General features: G+C 44.0%; 1 protein-coding gene across 2 annotated transcripts in view; it reads left to right on the forward strand.

Annotated features, from left to right (window-relative positions):
* Window positions 1-6,803: 6,803 nt before the first annotated feature.
* Window positions 6,804-20,085, forward strand: part of STON1 (stonin 1) — a 115,758-nt gene continuing 102,476 nt past the window's right edge. The window contains exon 1 of one of the 2 annotated variants that reach the window (XM_077282445.1): window positions 6,804-7,232. The gene's annotated coding sequence lies outside the window, so the exon portion shown is untranslated. The remainder of the gene's footprint in view (window positions 7,233-20,085) is intronic. The other variant, XM_077282446.1, reaches the window with a different exon arrangement.

Genomic DNA, 20,085 nt, shown 5'->3' on the forward strand with positions numbered 1-20,085 from the left:
TGTTCGGCGTCTCCTGTGGAAGACATGTTGCCGCACACCACTCACCAAGCGCTGTCTCTTTTTAAAAAGTCCCGCGCTCCTCCTCCCGGCCTCCTCCGGAAGTCCTCAAATCACTTCCGGGTTATAAGCGCCGACCTGCTCCTGCAGCGTCGCGCGCGTGGACGACCCGGGGCGGCATGCCTTCCCCCAGGAACGCCACCTCCCGGTCATGCCGTCCTTGTCAGACGAGGGGGGAAGCTGGACACAGGACTTCCCCCGATGCTGCTTCCGGGCCCCCGACTCTGCCGTTCTCCCTGGACACCGCACAGAGGCTTGGCGGACCCGGGTAAGACGATCGTAGGCTCCCGCCGTCCGGACAGGAACCCAAACTGGAGGGCGAGGGGGACCGCCCCTTTTTGACCTGTAGGTTCCTGTCCGGAAGGTGGGCGGATGCCCTCTCTCTCTCGTTGTGGGTGCTGTCGTGGCGATAGGAAAAATTGTGATTTTGAGATCGGTGAGTGCCTTCTCTGCTTTTTTCGTATGTGATAGTGACTTTGTGCATTTTTTCTGAAGAGCACCCGTGATCATTGTGTGCGCTGAAGACAATTTGATTGTTGCATGGCACCTGGGTTCCAGAGTGATACCACCTCAGTTTTTCCAGGCAGTGCCGTTCAGCTTTTTTTTGTTCTTTCTTTGCATCTATATAAATGGTTAACAGATTGTGTAGGCTTCCTCTTAATCCCCATAGACACCAAGAGATCCTGATTGTGTGGTCCTGATGTTTGCCATGGCAGTTCACGGCAAAATAGCGGCTTATTTAGTAAATTTCCTTGGAAAAAGGAAAAATTGCTGCTACATTTTTAAACCTCCTAAAACGCTAACAAAATAAAAGAACATTTTACAAATGGTGCTGATATAAAGCAGACATGAGGGAAATGTTATTTATTAATGTTTGTGTGTGGTATCACGATCGGGATTAAAAGGATAACACTATGTAACACAATTTTTGTTCCTGGCCTCAAAGTGTAATACTTCAACTGCTTATGTTTAAAGACTATGGAAAAACGACTACATTCAGCACAAACTTTGATTTTATGACCACAGGCCAGAAATATTTCGTATTTATTGTAGCAAAAAAAGGAAATTACACTATAACAAATTTTTAATTATTTTTTGCTCCTGGGTCCAAAGTGTGTTTTCCTAACCCGTTATGCCTAAAACAAATAGAAAATAGTTGTTGTTCCACAAAAACTTTGCTTCTGTGATCAGGGCAATTACATTTTGAAATGTGTCTGTTTTCTGGAAAATTCTCCATCTGTATTCAATACTGAGTAGTCTTCATTGTCCTGATCAGAGACGCAAAGTTTTTGTGGAACAACAACTATTTTCTATTTGTTTTAGGCATAACGGGTTAGGAAAACACACTTTGGACCCAGGAGCAAAAAATAAATAAAAATTTGTTACATTGTGTCAAAGTTTGAAAATTGCAAAAAAAAATTTTTTTACAGTTGTCAAATTTCTGATATTTTTTATAAATAAACACAAAAAATATCGACCTAAATTTACCATCATAAAGTATAATGCGTCATTAAAAAACAGTCTCAAAATCACTGGGATACGTTGACGTGTTCCAGAGTTATTACCACATAAAGTGACACTCATCAGATTTAAAAAATTTGGCCCGGTCACTAAAGGTCGGTTTCACACGTCCTGATATTTCCGGTACCGGAGATATCCGTGTCCGTTTGTCACATCCATGTGTCTGATCCGTGTGCTGTCCGTGTGTCCATGTATTGAAACAATTTGTTTCAATTTTAACCCTAGGACTGCGTGCAGTACGTGTTTACACGGACCCATTGACTTGTATGGACATGTTGGCATGTGGAGAAAACACAGATATGTACACAGACCCATTCCTTTGTGTCTCCAGTACGTGTGAAAACTGTCACCACACGTACCACAGACACTGATGTGTGAAAGAGGACTAAGGCTATGTGCACACGTTGCGGATTAGGCTTAGGAATTTCTGGTGTGGATTCTGTCTCTCCTGGCAGAAAACGCACCTGCGTTTTTTTGTGCAGTTCTGCGTTTTTTGTGCGTTTTTCTTGCGGATTTGCTGCGTTTTTTTACCCCTGCGGTTTTCTATAATGGAGTGGGTACAAAAACGCTGCAGATTCACAAAAAAGAAGTGACATGCTACTTCTTTTAAACCGCAGCGTTTCCGCAGCGGATTTCCAGCAAAGTGTGCACAGCATTTCTTTTTTCTCATTGATTTAATAATAATAATAATAATAATAATCTTTATTTATATAGCGCCAACATATTCCGCAGCACTTTACAATTAAGTGTGGACATGTACAGACAAATTCAATACAAGTTAAGACAATTTAAACAGTGACATTAGGAGTGAGGTCTCTGCTCGCAAGCTTACAATCTACAAGGAAAAGGGGGGACACAATAGGTGAAAAGTGCTTGTTATTTCAGGCCTGGCAATTATAATAAATAGGGATTTTTATACAAAGCTGCATGATCCGGTCATCAGCCCGTGTGTTTAACCCCTTTCTGCCAGCTGACGGAATAGTACGTCAGCTGGCAGAACCCCCGCTTTAAGGTGGGCTCCGGCGGTGAGCCCACCTTAAAGCCGCGACATGTCAGCTGTTTTGTACAGCTGACATGTGCGCGCAATGAGCGTGAGCGGAATCGCGATCCGCCCGCGCCCATTAACTAGTTAAATGCCGCTGTCAAACGCAGACAGCGGCATTTAACTACCGCATCCGGCCGGGCGGCAGGAAATGACGTCATCGCCGACCCCCGTCACATGATCGGGGGTCGGCGATGTGTCAGGAAGGTAACCATAGAGGTCCTTGAGACCTCTATGGTTACTGATCCTCGGTAGCTGTGAGCGCCACCCTGTGGACGGCGCTCACAGCACACCTGCAATTCTGCTGTGTAGCAGCGATCTTATGATCGCTGCTACATAGCAGAGCCGATCGGGTTGTGCCTGCTTCTAGCCTCCCATGGAGGCTATAGAAGTATGGCAAAAGTGAAAAAAAAAAGTTAAAAAAAATGTGAAAAAAATATAAAAGTTTAAATCACCCCCCTTTCGCCCCAATCAAAATAAATCAATAAAAAAAAAAAATCAAATTTACACATATTTGGTATAGCCGCGTTCAGAATCGCCCGATCTATCAATAAAAAAAAAAAGCGTTAACCTGATCGCTAAATGGCGTAATGAGAAAAAAATCGAAACTCCAGAATAACGTTTTTTTGGTCGCCGCGATATTGGGCGATCAAAAGAACGTATCTGCACCAAAATGCTATCATTAAAAATGCCAGCTCGGCACGCAAAAAATAAGCCTTCAACTGACCCCACATCACGAAAAATGGAGACGCTACGAGTATCGGAAAATGGCGCAAATTTTTTTTTTTTTTTTGCAAAGTTTGGAATTTTTTTTCACCACTTAGGTGAAAAATAACCTAGTCATGTTAGGTGTCTATGAACTCGTACTGACCTGGAGAATCATAATGGCAGGTCAGTTTTAGCATTTAGTGAACCTAGCAAAATAGCCAAGCAAAAAACAAGTGTGGGATTGCACTTTTTTTGCAATTTCACTGCACTTGGAATTTTTTTCCCGTTTTCTAGTACACGACATGGTAAATCCAATGATGTCGTTCAAAAGTACAACTCGTCCCGCAAAAAATAAGCCCTCACATGGCCAAATTGACGGAAAAATAAATAAGTTATGGCTCTGGGAAGGAGGGGAGCGAAAAACGAAAATGAAAAAATGGAAAAAGCTCCGGGGGTGAAGGGGTTAAGTGCAATAGTCAAGTATCAAGTGCAGTCATGTGCATGGAGGGTGTGGAGACAGATGAATAGTAGGGTGCAGATTCAGAATAATATTTGGAAGGAGGGAACAGGGCAAAGTTAGTTTACTGAGTAGTTGATGTGGTAGGCTTGTTTGAAGAGATGGGTTTTTAGAGCGCGCTTGAATAGGTCGGGGCATTGTACTGTAAATCAATTGCGGATCTGCAGCGTTTCTGCACCGCAAAAAACGCTGCGGATCCACAATGTGTGCACATACCCTAAGGGTATGTGCACACGCTGCAGATTTTGCTGTGGATCCGCAGCAGTTTCCCATGAGTTTACAGTACAATGTTAACCTATGGGAAACCAAATCCGCTGTGCACATGCTGCGGAAAAAAACGTGCGGAAACGCAGCGGTTTATTTTCCGCAGCATGTCAATTCTTTGTGCGGATTCCGCTGCGGGTTTGCACCTGCTCCAATAGAATTCTGCAGGTGAAAACCCGCAGAGGAAACCGCAAAAGAAACCGCGATAAATCCGCAGTAAAAGACCGCAGCGGTTTTTCACTGTGGATTTTGCAAATCCGCTGCGGAAAATTCCACAATGGAATCTGCAGCGTGTGCACATGGCCTAAGCGTGTAAATGTTTTGGAGTGGCCCAGTCAGAGCCCAGACCTTAATCCAACTGAGAACCTGTGGTCAGACTTGAAGATTGCTGCTCACCAGAGGAAACCATCTAACGTGAAGGAGCTGGAGCAGTTTTGCATTGAGGAATGGGCAACAATCCCAGTGGCTAAATGTGGAAAGGTCATTGATGCTATGTGCACACGTTGCGGATTAGGCTTAGGAATTTCTGGTGCGGATTTGTCGCGTTTTTTGTGCGGATTTTTTTGCATCTTTACTGCGTTTTTTACCCATGCGGATTTCTGTAATGGAATTTGTACAAAAACACTGCAGATCCTCAAAAAAGAAGTGACATGCTACCTCTTTTAATCCGCAGCATTTCCGCACAGCGTTTTTTTTTTGCCATTGATTTACATTGTACTGTAAATCACTTGCGGATCTGCAGCGTTTGTGCACCGCAAAAAACGCTGCGGATCCGCAGGAAATCCTCAACATGTGAACATACCCAAAGACTTATCCAAAGCGACTTGCAGCGGTAACTGAGGATCTACAAAGTACTGACTTTAGGGGGATGAATAGTTACACACAGTGAAGTTTTCAGTTACTTTGTCCTTTTTGTTGTTTGCTTCACAATAAAAGGAAAACCAAATGTTCATACTTGTTGGCATGTTCTTTACATGAAGTGATGAATACCTTAAAAAAAAAAAAGTGAAATTGCAGGTTGTGCGGTAACAAACCATGAAAAAAGACAAGGGGGTGTAAATACTTCTGAAAACCACTGTATATGGCTATCCATCTCTCTGTATGCTAGTGATAGTCTAGCCCTTTCTCCAAACCCCCTAGGTGGAGCTGCTGAGGGGTCTGCAGACTCTGTTGTGCTGCACTGAATGTAGTTTGGCAATGTCAGTGTTAATAATCCCTCACAGTGCAGCAGACAGACAAAGGCTACTTTCACACTGGCGTTAACTGCATTACGTCGCAAATGCGTCGTTTTGCCGAAAAAACGCATCCTGCAAAAGTGCTTGCAGGATGCATTTTTTTCTGCATTGACTAACATTATCAACGCATTTGCGACGCAATGACACACGTCGCAATCGTCGTGCGATGGTTGCGCCGTGCTGTTGCGGACCGTGGGGAGCAAAAAACGTTACATGTAACGTTTTTTGCTCCCGACGGTCCGCTTTTTCCGACCGCGCATGCGCGGCCGGAACTCCGCCCCCACCTCCCCGCACCTCACAATGGGGCAGCGGATGCGCTGGAAAAATGCATCCGCTACCCCCGTTGTGCGGCGGGGACAACGCTAGCGTCGGGGACCTCAGCCCGACACACGGCGACGGGCCGAGCCCGATGCTAGTGTGAAAGAAGCCAAAGAGTGCTGCAGACAGAGAGTGCAGCAGACAGAGAGAGTGCAGCAGACAGAGAGTGCAGCAGACAGAGTGCAGCAGACAGAGTGCAGCAGACAGAGAGTGCAGCAGACAGAGAGTGCAGCAGACAGCGTGCTGCAGAGAGTGCAGCAGAAAGACAGTGCAGCAGACAGAGTGCAGCAGACAGAGTGCAGCAGACAGACAGAGAGTAGCAGACAGACAGAGTGCAGCAGACAGACAGAGAGTAGCAGACAGAGTGCAGCAAACAGACAGAGTGCAGGAGACAGACAGAGTAGCAGACAGAGTGCAGCAGACAGAGTATAGCAGACAGACAGAGTGTAGCAGACAGAGTGCAGCAGACAGACAGAGTGCAGCAGACAGACAGAGTGCAGCAGACAGAGTGCAGCAAACAGACAGAGTGCAGGAGACAGACAGAGTGCAGCAGACAGAGAGTATAGCAGAGTGCAGCAGAGAGTGCAGCACAGACAGAGTGCTGCAGACAGAGTGCAGCAGACAGAGTGCAGCAGACAGACAGAGTGCAGCAGACAGACAGAGAGTAGCAGACAGAGTGCAGCAGAGAGTGCAGCAGAGAGTGCAGCAGAGTGTAGCAGACAGAGTGCAGCAGACAGAGTGCAGCAGAGTGCAGCAGACAGAGTGTAGCAGACAGACAGAGTGCAGCAGACACAGAGTGCAGCAGACAGACAGAGAGTAGCAGACAGAGTGCAGCAGACAGAGAGTGTAGCAGACAGAGTGCAGCAGACAGAGTGCAGCAGACACACAGAGTGCAGGAGACAGAGAGTAGCAGACAGAGAGTATAGCAGAGTGCAGCAGACAGAGTGCAGCAGACAGAGTGCAGCAGACAGGAGTGCAGCAGACAGAGTGCAGCAGACAGAGTGCAGCAGACAGAGTGCAGCAGACAGAGTATAGCAGAGTGCAGCAGAGAGTGCAGCAGACAGAGTGCTGCAGACAGAGTGCAGCAGACAGTGTAGCAGACAGAGTGTAGCAGACAGAGAGTGCAGCAGACAGACAGAGTGCAGCAGACAGACAGAGTGCAGCAGACAGACAGAGTGCAGCAGACAGACAGAGTGCGCAGCAGAGAGTGCTGCCCTCGGGGAGGAGGTCTCATAGAGACTCTCTTTAACTCTTTCCTTCGGAGAGGGAACCTGATCCTGGGCCTGCTGCAGACACGGGCTGACATCACACGGCTCCTGGAAAGTCTCCTCTTCCTGCCCTCAACTTCTCCAGGCAGCAGAGTTTTTTTTCCTCTCTTGTTGTTGCAGAGCAGAACTTCCTCTGTCAGATGCAGCCTCCCCCTCCACATCGCAGGCAGCCGCCGCCGCAGCATCACCCCGTCCCTGAGGGCTCAGAGCAGGACCCCCGACCGCTACTAATGAGGTGAGCCAGCCCCCTCCGGATCACAGTCCCGGCCTGCTTCCGGCTCGTCCAGACCCTCCGACAACAAGTGAGTCCAATGTCCCCTCCATGTAACAGGTCCGGGATCAGGCTCCTTGTCTGTGGCCTCACCTCCACATGTAGCAGAGCTGAGGCTGTATCATCCTACTGTACTATTAGTGACATTACATAGGACTGCAGGGGAACAGCTCCTCACTACCCAGAATCGGACAAACCCAGCTCTGCTACGTTACCTGCAATACAGCTGTATCCGCCTTCAGATCAATGCTGGGCAAAACTTGTACCATGACATTATGTGCTTTACATAGGACTGCAGGTAAACTTCCTGCATTGTCTAAACCCAGCACAGTTATCATAGTGCTCTAACAAATAATAAAATAAATAAATTACACAACCGGTGTAGTCCTGACGGGAAAATGTAGCAGTGCGGAAACGTCATTGCGTGATAACAGTGTATATTCTGTCATGCTACATAGGACTGCAATAAGTAGTCTACATCAACGGATGCACAGTTCAGCCGGGGATCTAAAAAACAAATTCAGCTCTGCTGCATCTATATAAATAGCCATACAGAGCCAATGCGTTAAACAGAACTCAGGAAACGGATTGCATTAATTATTAAGTTTTATGATTCTGTGCAGTGATTTTTTTTCCTAGCAGTGACTGATATTTAATTTGAGCTATAAATATGCATAGTTTATATATATATATATATATATATATATATATATATATATATATATATTATTAGAATATATAATATATAGTAGAATAATATATAGTAAAATAATAGAATAATGTATAGTAAAATAATATATAATATTATATAGTATAATAATAGAATAATATATAGTATAATAATAGAATATATAATATATATTATAATATAATAAATAAGTACACATGTGCCCTATCTTACTTTATTTCTTGGCTCGAAATATACCAAGAGCGGTGGAATAAAATTTCCAACTTTGAAAAAATGTTTCAATCTTGGTCATTTTACGCCACTTTTCTCCTGATGGCTCAAGAACATGAGCAAAGTATTGAAAACCATTGACAAATCAGATGTGTTCTCCATGATTCAGACGCCCTGCCCAGAAAGGGGTGAAGGAATTTTTTTACCTTTTTGTTTTTTTGCCACTTGTCAGGCGTAAATACATTAATAAATTTGTCCTATGTCTATTGGAACGACTACAAAATAGATACTTGTTATGCTGTTGTTATTATTATTTAACAATATAAGCAAATATTCCATTAAAAAAAAAAAACAAACAGCATGAACAAACCTGTAAGGTCAGTGCCGGACAATAGCAGTGCAGTCCTAAATTGTTGAAGTTTTTTTTTTTTTTTTGCAACAGTAAATAAATGTTGCAGTGTCACAAATAAACTCTACAACTTCCCAGGTGCCGCTAAATATTTCCTTGCATTTCTCAATAGCTGATAAGTTGTCTGGCTACTATGTTATTAAATCCCAAAGGGGTGAAGAATAAAGGAAAGACTTTGATTTTCCTAGAAGCTTTTTGGATATGTTTTTACTATGTACGGTAGTTTTACTACTTCTATCCTTAATTTCAGCGTATAGTCTTGGACTTACCTGTCCATGGTTTAGATTAGGCAGCTCCGGCAGTTGTTTGATACCCGGACGGGCACACGGAGCTGCACACAGACCAAGTCACGTCCGAGATTTTGTACGACTGTCAGAACCCGGCCTTAGAATTAGACATTTTTTGCCATAATAAATAAGATCAGAGGTGCTATTATTTGCCCCCCTTCCAAAAAATGCCGCAAAAGCAGAGTTTATTATATTAAAATGTCAACAGTTGTAAAGTTTCTTACTGAAAAAAAACAAAATTGTCAAGTGTGTCGCACATATTTACCGTATTCTTTTTTGGGGGTAAAAAAGAATAAATATATAAAAAAAACTAACAAATGACGATACAAACATGACAAAAAAAATAACAAAATGGTAAATCTGCCCCAGTGTTTCCAAATGGGATGAATTCTATAAACAATTTGTATATTTATTAGATTATTGATAAAGAAAATGGCAAACATTGACAAAGCCACAGATCCAAAAAAAGCATGTGAAGTTTATTTAGTTGCTTTTTTTTTATTGATTGCAGGGCTGCCTCAATTTTTGTCGTTTTGTTTCGGTTGAAGTATTATTTTACAAGCTAGTAAACTTTTGCATATGACAGTGTCGGTGATGCCGTTTAGGAAGAGATGATGTATGTGGATTTATATGGGGATTTTTAGATGGGGACTTTAAAGGGAACCCATCACATAATTCATGTTACCCGGACGATATGCAGCATGAATCAGAGACAGGCTCCCTCATTACAGTGTACATAAGTGAAAAGGGGGCCGGGGACAAGGTGGCTAGGAAGATAAGTCATGGAGGTATGCCACCCCTAGACGCTCCGCAATCCCTCTCTGCATGATTGACGGTCTCTCCCGATGTCTGCCACAGCATGTTTGTAATCAGGGAGCCGGTCTCTGATTCATGCTGCCTATGGTTAGGACACCACGAATCATGCAATAAGTTCCCTTTAAAAATGGTGACCGTGTGAGCTTTATTTTTCAATGTAGTCAGATTCGTATTTGCTTTCGTTGGGCTGCGGCACGCTAGACAACCCCGTGATGGACCCACAACATGTTGTCTTTGGACTTATCTTTTCTTCCAAGGAGCCCCTTGGACACAATTCTCATTTTCCTTGGAAAATAAACTAAAGGCGTAGTCAGCTCTAATTTTGGTTTTGCAGGTTGTATAGTCAGAAAAAGCTGGAATCATAACGTCCTGTTTTGTGCATATTTTTATTACTAAAAGGAGTTGCTCCTTGTCTGACCTTGCACTTCTATAATGTCCATGTCCCCCAATAACACATATTCACTGGGGTTGTCTTAATTACGGTACTTAGATTACTATCATGGTTTCATCTCTCACTGTGGCCTAGGGACGCCGTGAGTGGCAGCTCAGCCACCCTAAATGATCTGGAGTGTACTGGACTGGCAGCCTAGTCATCCAGTCTGGGGGTACGGTGTGCTTGCCTGTCAGCATTTTGATTGAGAGCCCTGCTGCTCAGTCTGGCCTAGCCTGCGGGCGTTCCTTCAGGTGTCTCCCGTTCTTGATATTTTGCTAGCTGTTTAGCTGGCTAGCTATGAGCAGACCATTGTCAGCTGTAGCTTTGCTGAGTGATGCGTGTTCTATTCTCTGTGTCTGATTTTTTTGATCTTGTTGCCGGACCTTGAATTTGTTGGGACTGTTTGTGTGTTATCCTTTTTGCTGTTGATACTTTCTGACCTAAGGTACCTGACCCCGGCCTTTGTCCCTGACTATCCGTTTCTCTTATCCCCTTATTTTGATGTATCCTGCTGACATTGGACCCCAGACTGTTACTTGACCGCTCCTTGGTTTTACCCCTCTGTACTACGAGCCCTTCTTATATCTGTCCTCGGTCCTTCTGACTTCATGGCTTATCCGTGAGCAGTGACTCAGCGTCACAGCTACTCCTTTAAGATGGCATTGAGCGCTACATCCACATCTGTGTTGTTTTTTTTTGTTTTTCTATTCCGTCATAAGAATAGAACAACGGAATTCAAGGAGAGATCAATCACGTGAACAGCAATGACACCCAATGGACACCAGTGACTATAATAATCGTTATATTCTTTATATAGCAATAACCTATTCTACAACAGTTTAGAGATAGGGTCTGTCACTGTGTCTTTTATTTTACTGGCAATATTTTTTTACAACATCTATGCCAGAATTTTCAGAGGAGCCTCCAAGCAGTTGTGACCAAAGGCTAAAGCCCCCGTCTCACATAGCGAGATCGCTAGCGATATCGCTGCTGAGTCACAAGTTTTGTGACGCAACAGCGACCTCAGTAGCGATCTCGCTATGTGTGACACGTACCAGCGATCAGGCCCCTGCTGTGAGATCGCTGGTCGTGTCGGAATGGCCTGGACCTTTTTTTGGTCGCTGAGGTCCCGCTGACATCGCTGAATCGGTGTGTGTGACACCGATCCAGCGATGTCTTCACTGGTAACCAGGGTAAACATCGGGTTACTAAGCGCAGGGCCGCGCTTAGTAACCCGATGTTTACCCTGGTTACCAGCGTAAATATAAAAAAAAACAAACACTACATACTTACCATCTGATGTCCGTCAGGTCCCTTGCCTTCTGCTTCCCGCTCTGACTGAGATCCGGCCGTACAGTGAGAGCACAGCACAGCAGTGACGTCACCGCTGCGCTCTGCTCTCAGTGTACGGCCGGCACTGTCAGAGCAGGAAGCAGACGGCGAGGGACCTGACGGACATCAGATGGTGAGTATGTACTGTTTGGTTTTTTTGGTAACCAGGGTAAACATCGGGTTACTAAGCGCGGCCCTGCGCTTAGTAACCCGATGTTTACCCTGGTTACCCGGGTGCTGCAGGGGGACTTTGGCATCGTTGAAGACAGTTTCAACGATGCCGAAGTCGTTCCCCTGATCGTTGGTCGCTAGAGAGAGCTGTCTGTGTGACAGCTCCCCAGCGACCACACAGCGACTTACCAACGATCACGGCCAGGTCGTATCGCTGGTCGTGATCGTTGGTAAATCGCTATGTGAGACGGGGCCTTAAAGATCATGAGATCCCATAATAATGACCCAATTTATCCCATCACTTATCAGTAATAGGAAGGTGGCGGTGACAACCAGTGTGGCCATAACTATAGCACCCACTTATGCTCATTTCTCAGCCTTTCAGAGTTCTAAATGGAAATTCTGCTCAGTAATCTGAGATACTGGAGCAGGAGAGTGCAGGAAAGCTAGATGATTGTGATTTGGGGAAGTACATATATAGTGCAAAGTTTACAACTTTTGTCAGTAGGATCAACCCTGCTATATGGGCATACAGGTCATAGAAAGTTTGATAAAATGGTACTTTGATATCTGCAATCCAATATCGTATTCAAGAGAAATCCACATTTTTCTTAATATGTAAATGAGCTGTTAAGATCTATGGGCCGGACATAGATCTTCTCTGAGAATCTGCCTCCAGAGATTATTTTGAATGAAAGGGGGCTCTACATTAACATCAGGAGAGCATACTCAGTTATTACATGTCTAACACCTGCAATGCCCCTTTAATTTACAATAAGTTCTGGAGGCAGATTCTCAGAGAGATCTATGTCCGGCCAGTAGATCTTAGCTGCTCATTTACATATTAAGAAAAACGTGAATTTCTCTGGAATAAGACATTGGATCGTAGATATTAAGGTATCATTTTATTCAACTTTCAATGTCCTGCATGCCCATATAGATGGCTTAGGAGGGTTGATCCTACTGACAGATTCCCTTTCAGGTAAATTAGTAATTTACTGCATTGTAGATAAATGTAAATGGATCAGAGATTGACTTATGGGACCCCACCCAATTAAGATCTTAGGCAATAGCTCTGGTGCATCTCTGGTGTGCATGGATCAGTGCTATTGCTCCATTTACCGTAATTGGTGGATTTCATGCGATGTCCTGAAAAGTCCTTCAGGTGCCACAGTAGAGGGATACAAACAAGATGTGAAATCAAGTGTAAAAAGCCGAATAGGTTCGCATGACACAAAATACAGGCGGAAGTGTGTGACAGGAGGACAATTGCACGGACACCAGTGCCAGGAGAGGTAAGTGGACAATACATGTGTAATAAGATAGTTGGATGGACAGATACCTGTGTGATGGGAGATGGAGGTGGATGGATACTTGTGTGACGGGAGATGGAGGTGGATGGATACATGTTTGATTGGAGATGGAGGTGGATGGATACCTTTGTGACGTGAGATGGAGGTGGATGGATACATGTTTGATTGGAGGTGGATACTTGTGTGACGGGAGATGGAGGTGGATGGATACATGTTTGGAGATTTAGGTGGATGGATACTTGTGATGGGAGATGTAGGTGGATGGATACTTGTGTGACAGGAGATGTAGGTGGACGGATACTTGTGTGATGGGAGATGGAGGTGGATGGATACTTGGGTGACGGGAGATGGACAGATACTTGTGTGATGGGAGATGTAGATGGACGGATACTTGCGTGACGGGACATGTAGGTGGACAGATACTTGTGTGATGGGAGATGGAGGTGGATGGATACATGTTTGATTGGAGGTGGATACTTGTGTGACGGGAGATGGAGGTGGATGGATACTTGTGTGATGGGAGATGGAGGTGGATGGATACTTGTGTGACGGGAGATGGAGGTGGATGGATACTTTTGTGACGTGAGATGGAGGTGGATGGATACATGTTTGATTGGAGGTGGATACTTGTGTGACGGGAGATGGAGGTGGATGGATACTTGCATGACGGGACATGTAGGTGGACAGATACTTGTGTGACGGGAGATGTAGGTGAATGGATACTTGGGTGACGGGAGATGGAGGTGGATGGATACTTGTGTGACGGGAGATGTAGGTGGACAGACACTTATGTGACAGGAGATGTAGGTGGATGGATACTTTTGTGATGTGAGATGGAGGTGGATGGATACATGTTTGGAGGTGGATACTTGTGTGACGGGAGATGGAGGTGGATGGATACTTGTGTGATGGGAGATGGAGGTGGATGGATACTTGTGTGACGGGAGATGGAGGTGGATGGATACTTTTGTGACGTGAGATGGAGGTGGATGGATACATGTTTGTTTGGAGGTGGATACTTGTGTGACGGGAGATGGAGGTGGATGGATACTTGCATGACGGGACATGTAGGTGGACAGATACTTGTGTGACGTGAGATGTAGGCGGACAGATACTTGTGTGATGGGAGATGTAGGTGGACAGATACTTGTGTGACGGGAGATGTAGGTGGATGGATACTTGTGTAACGGGAGATGAAGGTGGATGGATAATTGAGTGACGGGAGATGTAGGTGAATGGATAATTGTGTGACAGGAAATTTGAGTGGATGGATACATGTGTGATGGGATAAATAGGTGGATGGATACCTATGTGATAGGAGATGTAGCTGTGTGAATATGTTAGGTATGAAGGTGCAGTGTGGGGAGTTCACAGTATTAGGTAATGGAGGTACGTGATACCCTTTATTATTATTTTAGTGTAAAGTACAACTGTAGACCCTCAGGGTATTCCTGGAATTGTAGCTTTGTCAGAATTTTGTGAACCCTTTTGGGCATGTAGGAAGAGATTTGAATCTCACAGTGATACTTTGATAGTACTAACAACCTAAACATTGTAGAGACCAGGTCCCCTTCCTTCATAGCAGTGATATTCGCTAATGTCAGTGGCCTCTTTCAGCAGGATGTTTAGGAATGGTTTCAGGAACAAGAAAATGAAATCAAAGTGATGTCTTGTCCTCAAACGTCTCAGATATGATGATTATCTGTGGGAAAACTAATAGTGCGCTCCATGGAGGCCGCACCTGACAATTTACAGGACGTATAGATCTGCTGATAATGTCTTGGTGCCAGATACTTCAGGACACCTCCAGAGTTCCTCTGGAGTCCATGCCCTGATGGCCAGAGTTGGTGTGGTGGCACCAGGAGGATGTACACAATATTAGGCCGGTTTTGACTGTCTGATGCATATACTGTATACGGTATATTTCTGCATGGGTCACCAATAAGTGACAGAATTGTCTAATACAGTACGGCTTTAGGTTTATCAGGAAACCTGATTATCCAATATTACAGTCATGAAGCACCAATATACTCAGTATGTGTGAGTGGTAAGTACCAACTCTCTCTAGGCACTCCTCAGGTGCCCTTCTGGGACTACTCCAAATCAATACATAAACAAAAACACGGAGGAAAAGAGTCCACTTCAACATATTTAGAGAACAATATACAAAAAGTTTATTAAATAATCAATACAAAAACAGAATTAAAAATACAAAACATGGGTGTATTGTTAATACCGCCATATCGCAGAAGACACATAGGAGGAAATGCGGCAATGACCAAGTCAGGGGGGAGTTCACATATACACCTTTTGGGTGGCAGCGTCAGCTCAGAAAATAGAAGGAATGTATGACCAAATACAATTACTACGTTCCACTCATATGGCGCAAATAGCCCAGAGTACAAAAGGTCATATATTCATAAGCACATGTAATTGCTGCTTACCCATTGTAAATCAGGTGTGTCCTCCCCACCTTGCTCGGTCCCCCCGGACGCGCGTTTCGCGTGGCTTTTTCAACAGGGTGTTGAAAAAGCCACGCGAAACGCGCGTCCCCCCTGACTTGGTCATTGCCGCATTTCCTCCTATGTGTCTTCTGCGATATGGCGGTATTAACAATACACCCATGTTTTGTATTTTTAATTCTGTTTTTGTATTGATTATTTAATAAACTTTTTGTATATTGTTCTCTAAATAACCTGATTATCCAGACCAGTAAATTATTTACAACTGATGGGGGACAGATAAACCTGCTATAACCTAGGAAGGGATATGCAGTGACTGGTGGGTGGTAGATTAATCAATTTACTGCCCAGTGGCAGTAACCAGTGAGCGGTAGATGAAAGAATAATGTACAGGATAATAGTGGGAGGTAGATTAAAATATAGTAATGGTTATAAAAACATAATTTACCACATCCAAATTTACAATAGATGTAGACCAAGCAATTTTCTTACACCAAGGAAAATCTAATGGGACGTCTCAGTTGTGGCTGGAAATTCTATCAGTATAAAAGCATTATTGTGAAAATGTAATGGAATTACAAATATCTACATAATTACACATAGGCCCCGATTCATCATTGCCTTTGCCCCTGTTTTTCTATCTAGCTTTGCGCCTTTTTTTTTTCCCTTTTTTTCCCTTTTTTTTTACATCCAATGCGTTATTTTATTTGTGCCTTTTTGTGCAATTTTGGAGACTTTTGCCACCCAAGTGCAAAACCATTTCTACATAACAGAAAAGCCAATTTTTGACTTTGCGCCAAATTCATGAATTTCGAATGCCATTTTGTTGAATTTGGCTAATACCAAAAGATAAAAAAGGACCATAAGAGAAAAAAAGGGAAGGTGGAGGTTGTCCACTACTGGACAAACCCTTATTAATGGTCCCAAGGTGCTGCATAAGCAATGCTGGTTGATGAATAGTGCCACATAGGGTGCCACCACTGCATGACCCTCAAGCTCCGGTACAGAGATTATATACTACTGTATACCATTATATATTACTTTGAGGGGAAACACTAAACAGCTCACCTATTAATATTTTTTTGGTACCTGTAGAGTGACAAAGTATTACTCAGCAATGGATCAGTCATCACTTACTGTCCCTGATGGAGCTCATAGTCTAATTTTCATATCTTAGATGCACGCACCCTAGGGTCACCCTCATTGGAAGCCAAGTTACCTTTCAGTATGTTTTAAGGATATGGGAAGTAATCCATGCGAAAATGATGAAATAACATAGAAATGCTGATATTGGTCAGATTCAGACCAGAACCTCGACCTCAGCACTGCAAGGTATCATCTCCAACCACTGAGCCAACATGTTGTTAACTTTCAGATCTAATTCTGAAAAACTATCATTATCCCCTATCCTCAGTGTCTGACCACATTGGCCCTCTCTGATCCCATAGAAGATCCCTGGCTGAATGGAGCAGGAGTATTCAATCTTAACGGGAGCGCCGGCTGATCTTCGGCACTCCCATTAGCATGAATGGAGCATCAGTGCACATGATCAACCTTCGATCCATTCAACCGAGGCTTGGCGGTTGGAACCGTTGCTATTGGAAAGTTATCCCCTATCTCGTGGAACGGGGATAATGTTCAAACTTGAGAACACCCTTTTAAAGCCCAGATCACTTAAAACACTATTAACCTGCAGATATTGAGTTAATCTTCAGGTTCATAGCGTTACTAACCTGCCCGGTGCCCGCACTTAGCCAAAAGGTGCAGGGAGAAAATTAACTTTATTCTCCCAAGCAGCATTTGGTTTCAGTCATGGAGGCGGTGCTGGTGCTGGTTCAGTCACCACTCTCTGTATAGAGAGCTGCAGCTGTAACCGCCTCCTGGCCCTGACTGATATTGGCTTTGCATTAGGGCCGGCGGTCAGTCAGGGCCAGGGATGCGGTTACAGCCACCGCTCCTTATTCTCAGAGTAGTGACTTTAAGATGACAATGGACCTTAGATATTTGTCAGCTGACAGCCCTATCGCACTTGGCATGTGTTCTTCATGAGAGGAGGAAAAGCTTATGGGATAGCAGGCACCAAAACTCCCCCGCCTAGAACACCTTCCCCACTTACCAAATAAATGACACGAAACTCATGGTGTGAAGATAAAAGGCCTTGGTATTAATTAATAGTTACTCAAAATTAAATATATTCAACCAATAAATAATGTTTTAAAAAATATTAAATATATTAAACCAATAAATAACAATAAAATTCATTACTCCATAGACCCAGAAAGCTGGGCGAGCACCATCTAATAAAAACCGCGATGACATTAACTTAGGAAGGGCAAGCGAGCGGGCGTGCGGGCAGCTGTAATTAAGATCCCGGCTGCTGTAACTTCTTCTGACAGGAATGCAGGGCTTCAGAAGTTCTTCTCCTTGGTGCCGAAATCTGTTAACCGATTAGACTCCTGTTGCTCATTTCTGCCTGTCTCCTGAGGACTAAAGAAACAACGAACAGGTAAGTACCATTAACATAACAAATCAAAGAGGGGGGAGATATGAATAAACGTTAAACATTGAGAGAACTAATGGAAGATGCCGAAACTGAACTCTAATCCAATTGGCCAATATAAAACATGGGGGAGCTGGTGCCGCAATCCCATGACGCCCCCACGCTATTTGCTCTAAATGGGGGCTTGTATATTCTACATCAGAACAAAAGGATCAGGCATATGGAAAGCTAATAAGCCCGAACCTTCTTTCCTCCTGTCACCTACCACTTGAGAATAGTCAAAATTAAAAAGATCATAGCTCACCTATGTGAAGGTCCAAGTTACGGAGACTTGTAGTGCCGCAGGCTTGTCACTTGAAAAAGAGGAGGATTCCAGCTTCAGGATCTTCAGCAAAATCACAAGCTTATTGGGTGAGAATAAAGAATAAATTAAAAGTCACAGCCCCTATAAGGGGATATTTTAGCAAACACGTTTCAGACCGGAGTCTTTAATCATTGCAGAGGTTGTGACTTTTAACATGTTCTTTATACTTACCTAATAAGTTTTTGATTTTAGATCCTGAATAGTGATGAGCGAGCGTGCTGGGATAAGGTGTTATCCACCATGCTCGGGTGCTAACCGAGTGTCTTCAGAGTGCTCGAATAATATGTTCGAGTCCTCGCGGCTGCAGGTCTCACGGCTGTTAGACAGCCACAACACATGCGGGGATTGTCTAACAAACAGGAAATCCCTGCTTGTGTAGCGGTTGTCAAACAGCGGTGAGACATGCAGCCGTGGGGACTCGAACATATTTTTTTAGCACGCCGAAGACACTCAGTTAGCACCCAAGCATGGTGGATAACACTTTATCCGAGCACGTTCTCTGATCACTAATCCTGACACTGGAATCCTTCTCTTTTTCGATCTGAGAATAACAGGTCATTACAGTAGGAGTCTGACAGCACAAAATGTCTGTTCCAAACAAGCACAGGCGCTCGGTGCACCCTTGGTATGGCAAAACAGTTCAGAGCACCTTCCCACCTACCGTACTTGTTTTCCATCTGTCTCTATCTTAGCTAACAGGTCCAGCTTTACGTCAAGGTGCACTGCACTGCTCGTCCACAGCAAGGGTGTACTGAGCTGGTGTGCTTGGTTTGAAGACTCAATTTGTATTGACAGACTCCTTCTAAACCAGGGGTTTGGGTTTCAGTGATACCATTAGTTTTCTACATGACTTTTTCATCATAATTCTTTTCTTATAGAAATGTCCCCATCGTTGTTTCCTTCTTGTAACAATGTCCCCATCCTGGTCCCATCTTATAGTAATGTCCCTGTCCTTGTCCCATCTTATAGAAATGTCCCCATCGTTGTTCCCTTCTTGTAACAATGTCCCCATCCTGGTCCCATCTTATAGTAATGTCCCTGTCCTTGTTCCATCTTATAGAAATATCCCCATCCTTGTCCCATCTTATAGGAATGTCCCCATCGTTGTTCCCTTCTTGTAGCAATGTCCCCAACCACCACCATCCCTGCCTATATACCCTATTATTGCATGTTAATCTTTATAAACTGCAGGTTCCTGGTTCGGACCCCCTTCATTGAAAAACGGGCGAGACCTCCTGAGAGCAGCTACAGGCCCCTTTTTCAGGTGGCACATTTTATTTTTTGAATCACGATTAATTTTTGTGAATTCCGCTTGGACCCCTTTATTCAGTTGCAGTTTTATGACTCACCCTACAAGATAAAGTCAAACATTACTGCAGAATTTTATTTTTTTCATAAAGACGCTGTTGCTTGATCATAAACTTTCCCCAGAACTCATCTTGTATCTGCAATGTCTTTTGAGAGACACAATAACGACATTATGGGCTCAGAGTCATTCTCATCCGGGACTTCAACTGTCTCTTTTTTTGATGATGTATTTTTTATAAAGGGAAGTAATTTTGTTCATATGAAGTCGTTGATAGTCATTGGCACAATTATTGCTGCGCTGTTGTCAGGATGTCTTCACTTGCTATATGCTATCGCTCAACAAGCCCTACTTACAATACAGGAGCAGTCATTGTTACAGGAAGGCAGCTGTCTTCAATCCCTGCTCTTCACATTTCCTGTCAGCCGCACAATACGAGATGAATGTATAAACTTGGCTTTATGTGGAGGAGTTTTAATTTTGCAGCCCCCACAAATCATAGCGATAGACGTCGCTTACAGGGTCCGACTGGTCCACCAGAAAAACGGACAATCCTCCAGTGCTCAGGCCCTGACATGATAATGGGGTCCTCT

Source organism: Ranitomeya variabilis, chromosome 2 (assembly GCF_051348905.1).
Source record: "Ranitomeya variabilis isolate aRanVar5 chromosome 2, aRanVar5.hap1, whole genome shotgun sequence".
NCBI lineage: Eukaryota > Metazoa > Chordata > Amphibia > Anura > Dendrobatidae > Ranitomeya > Ranitomeya variabilis.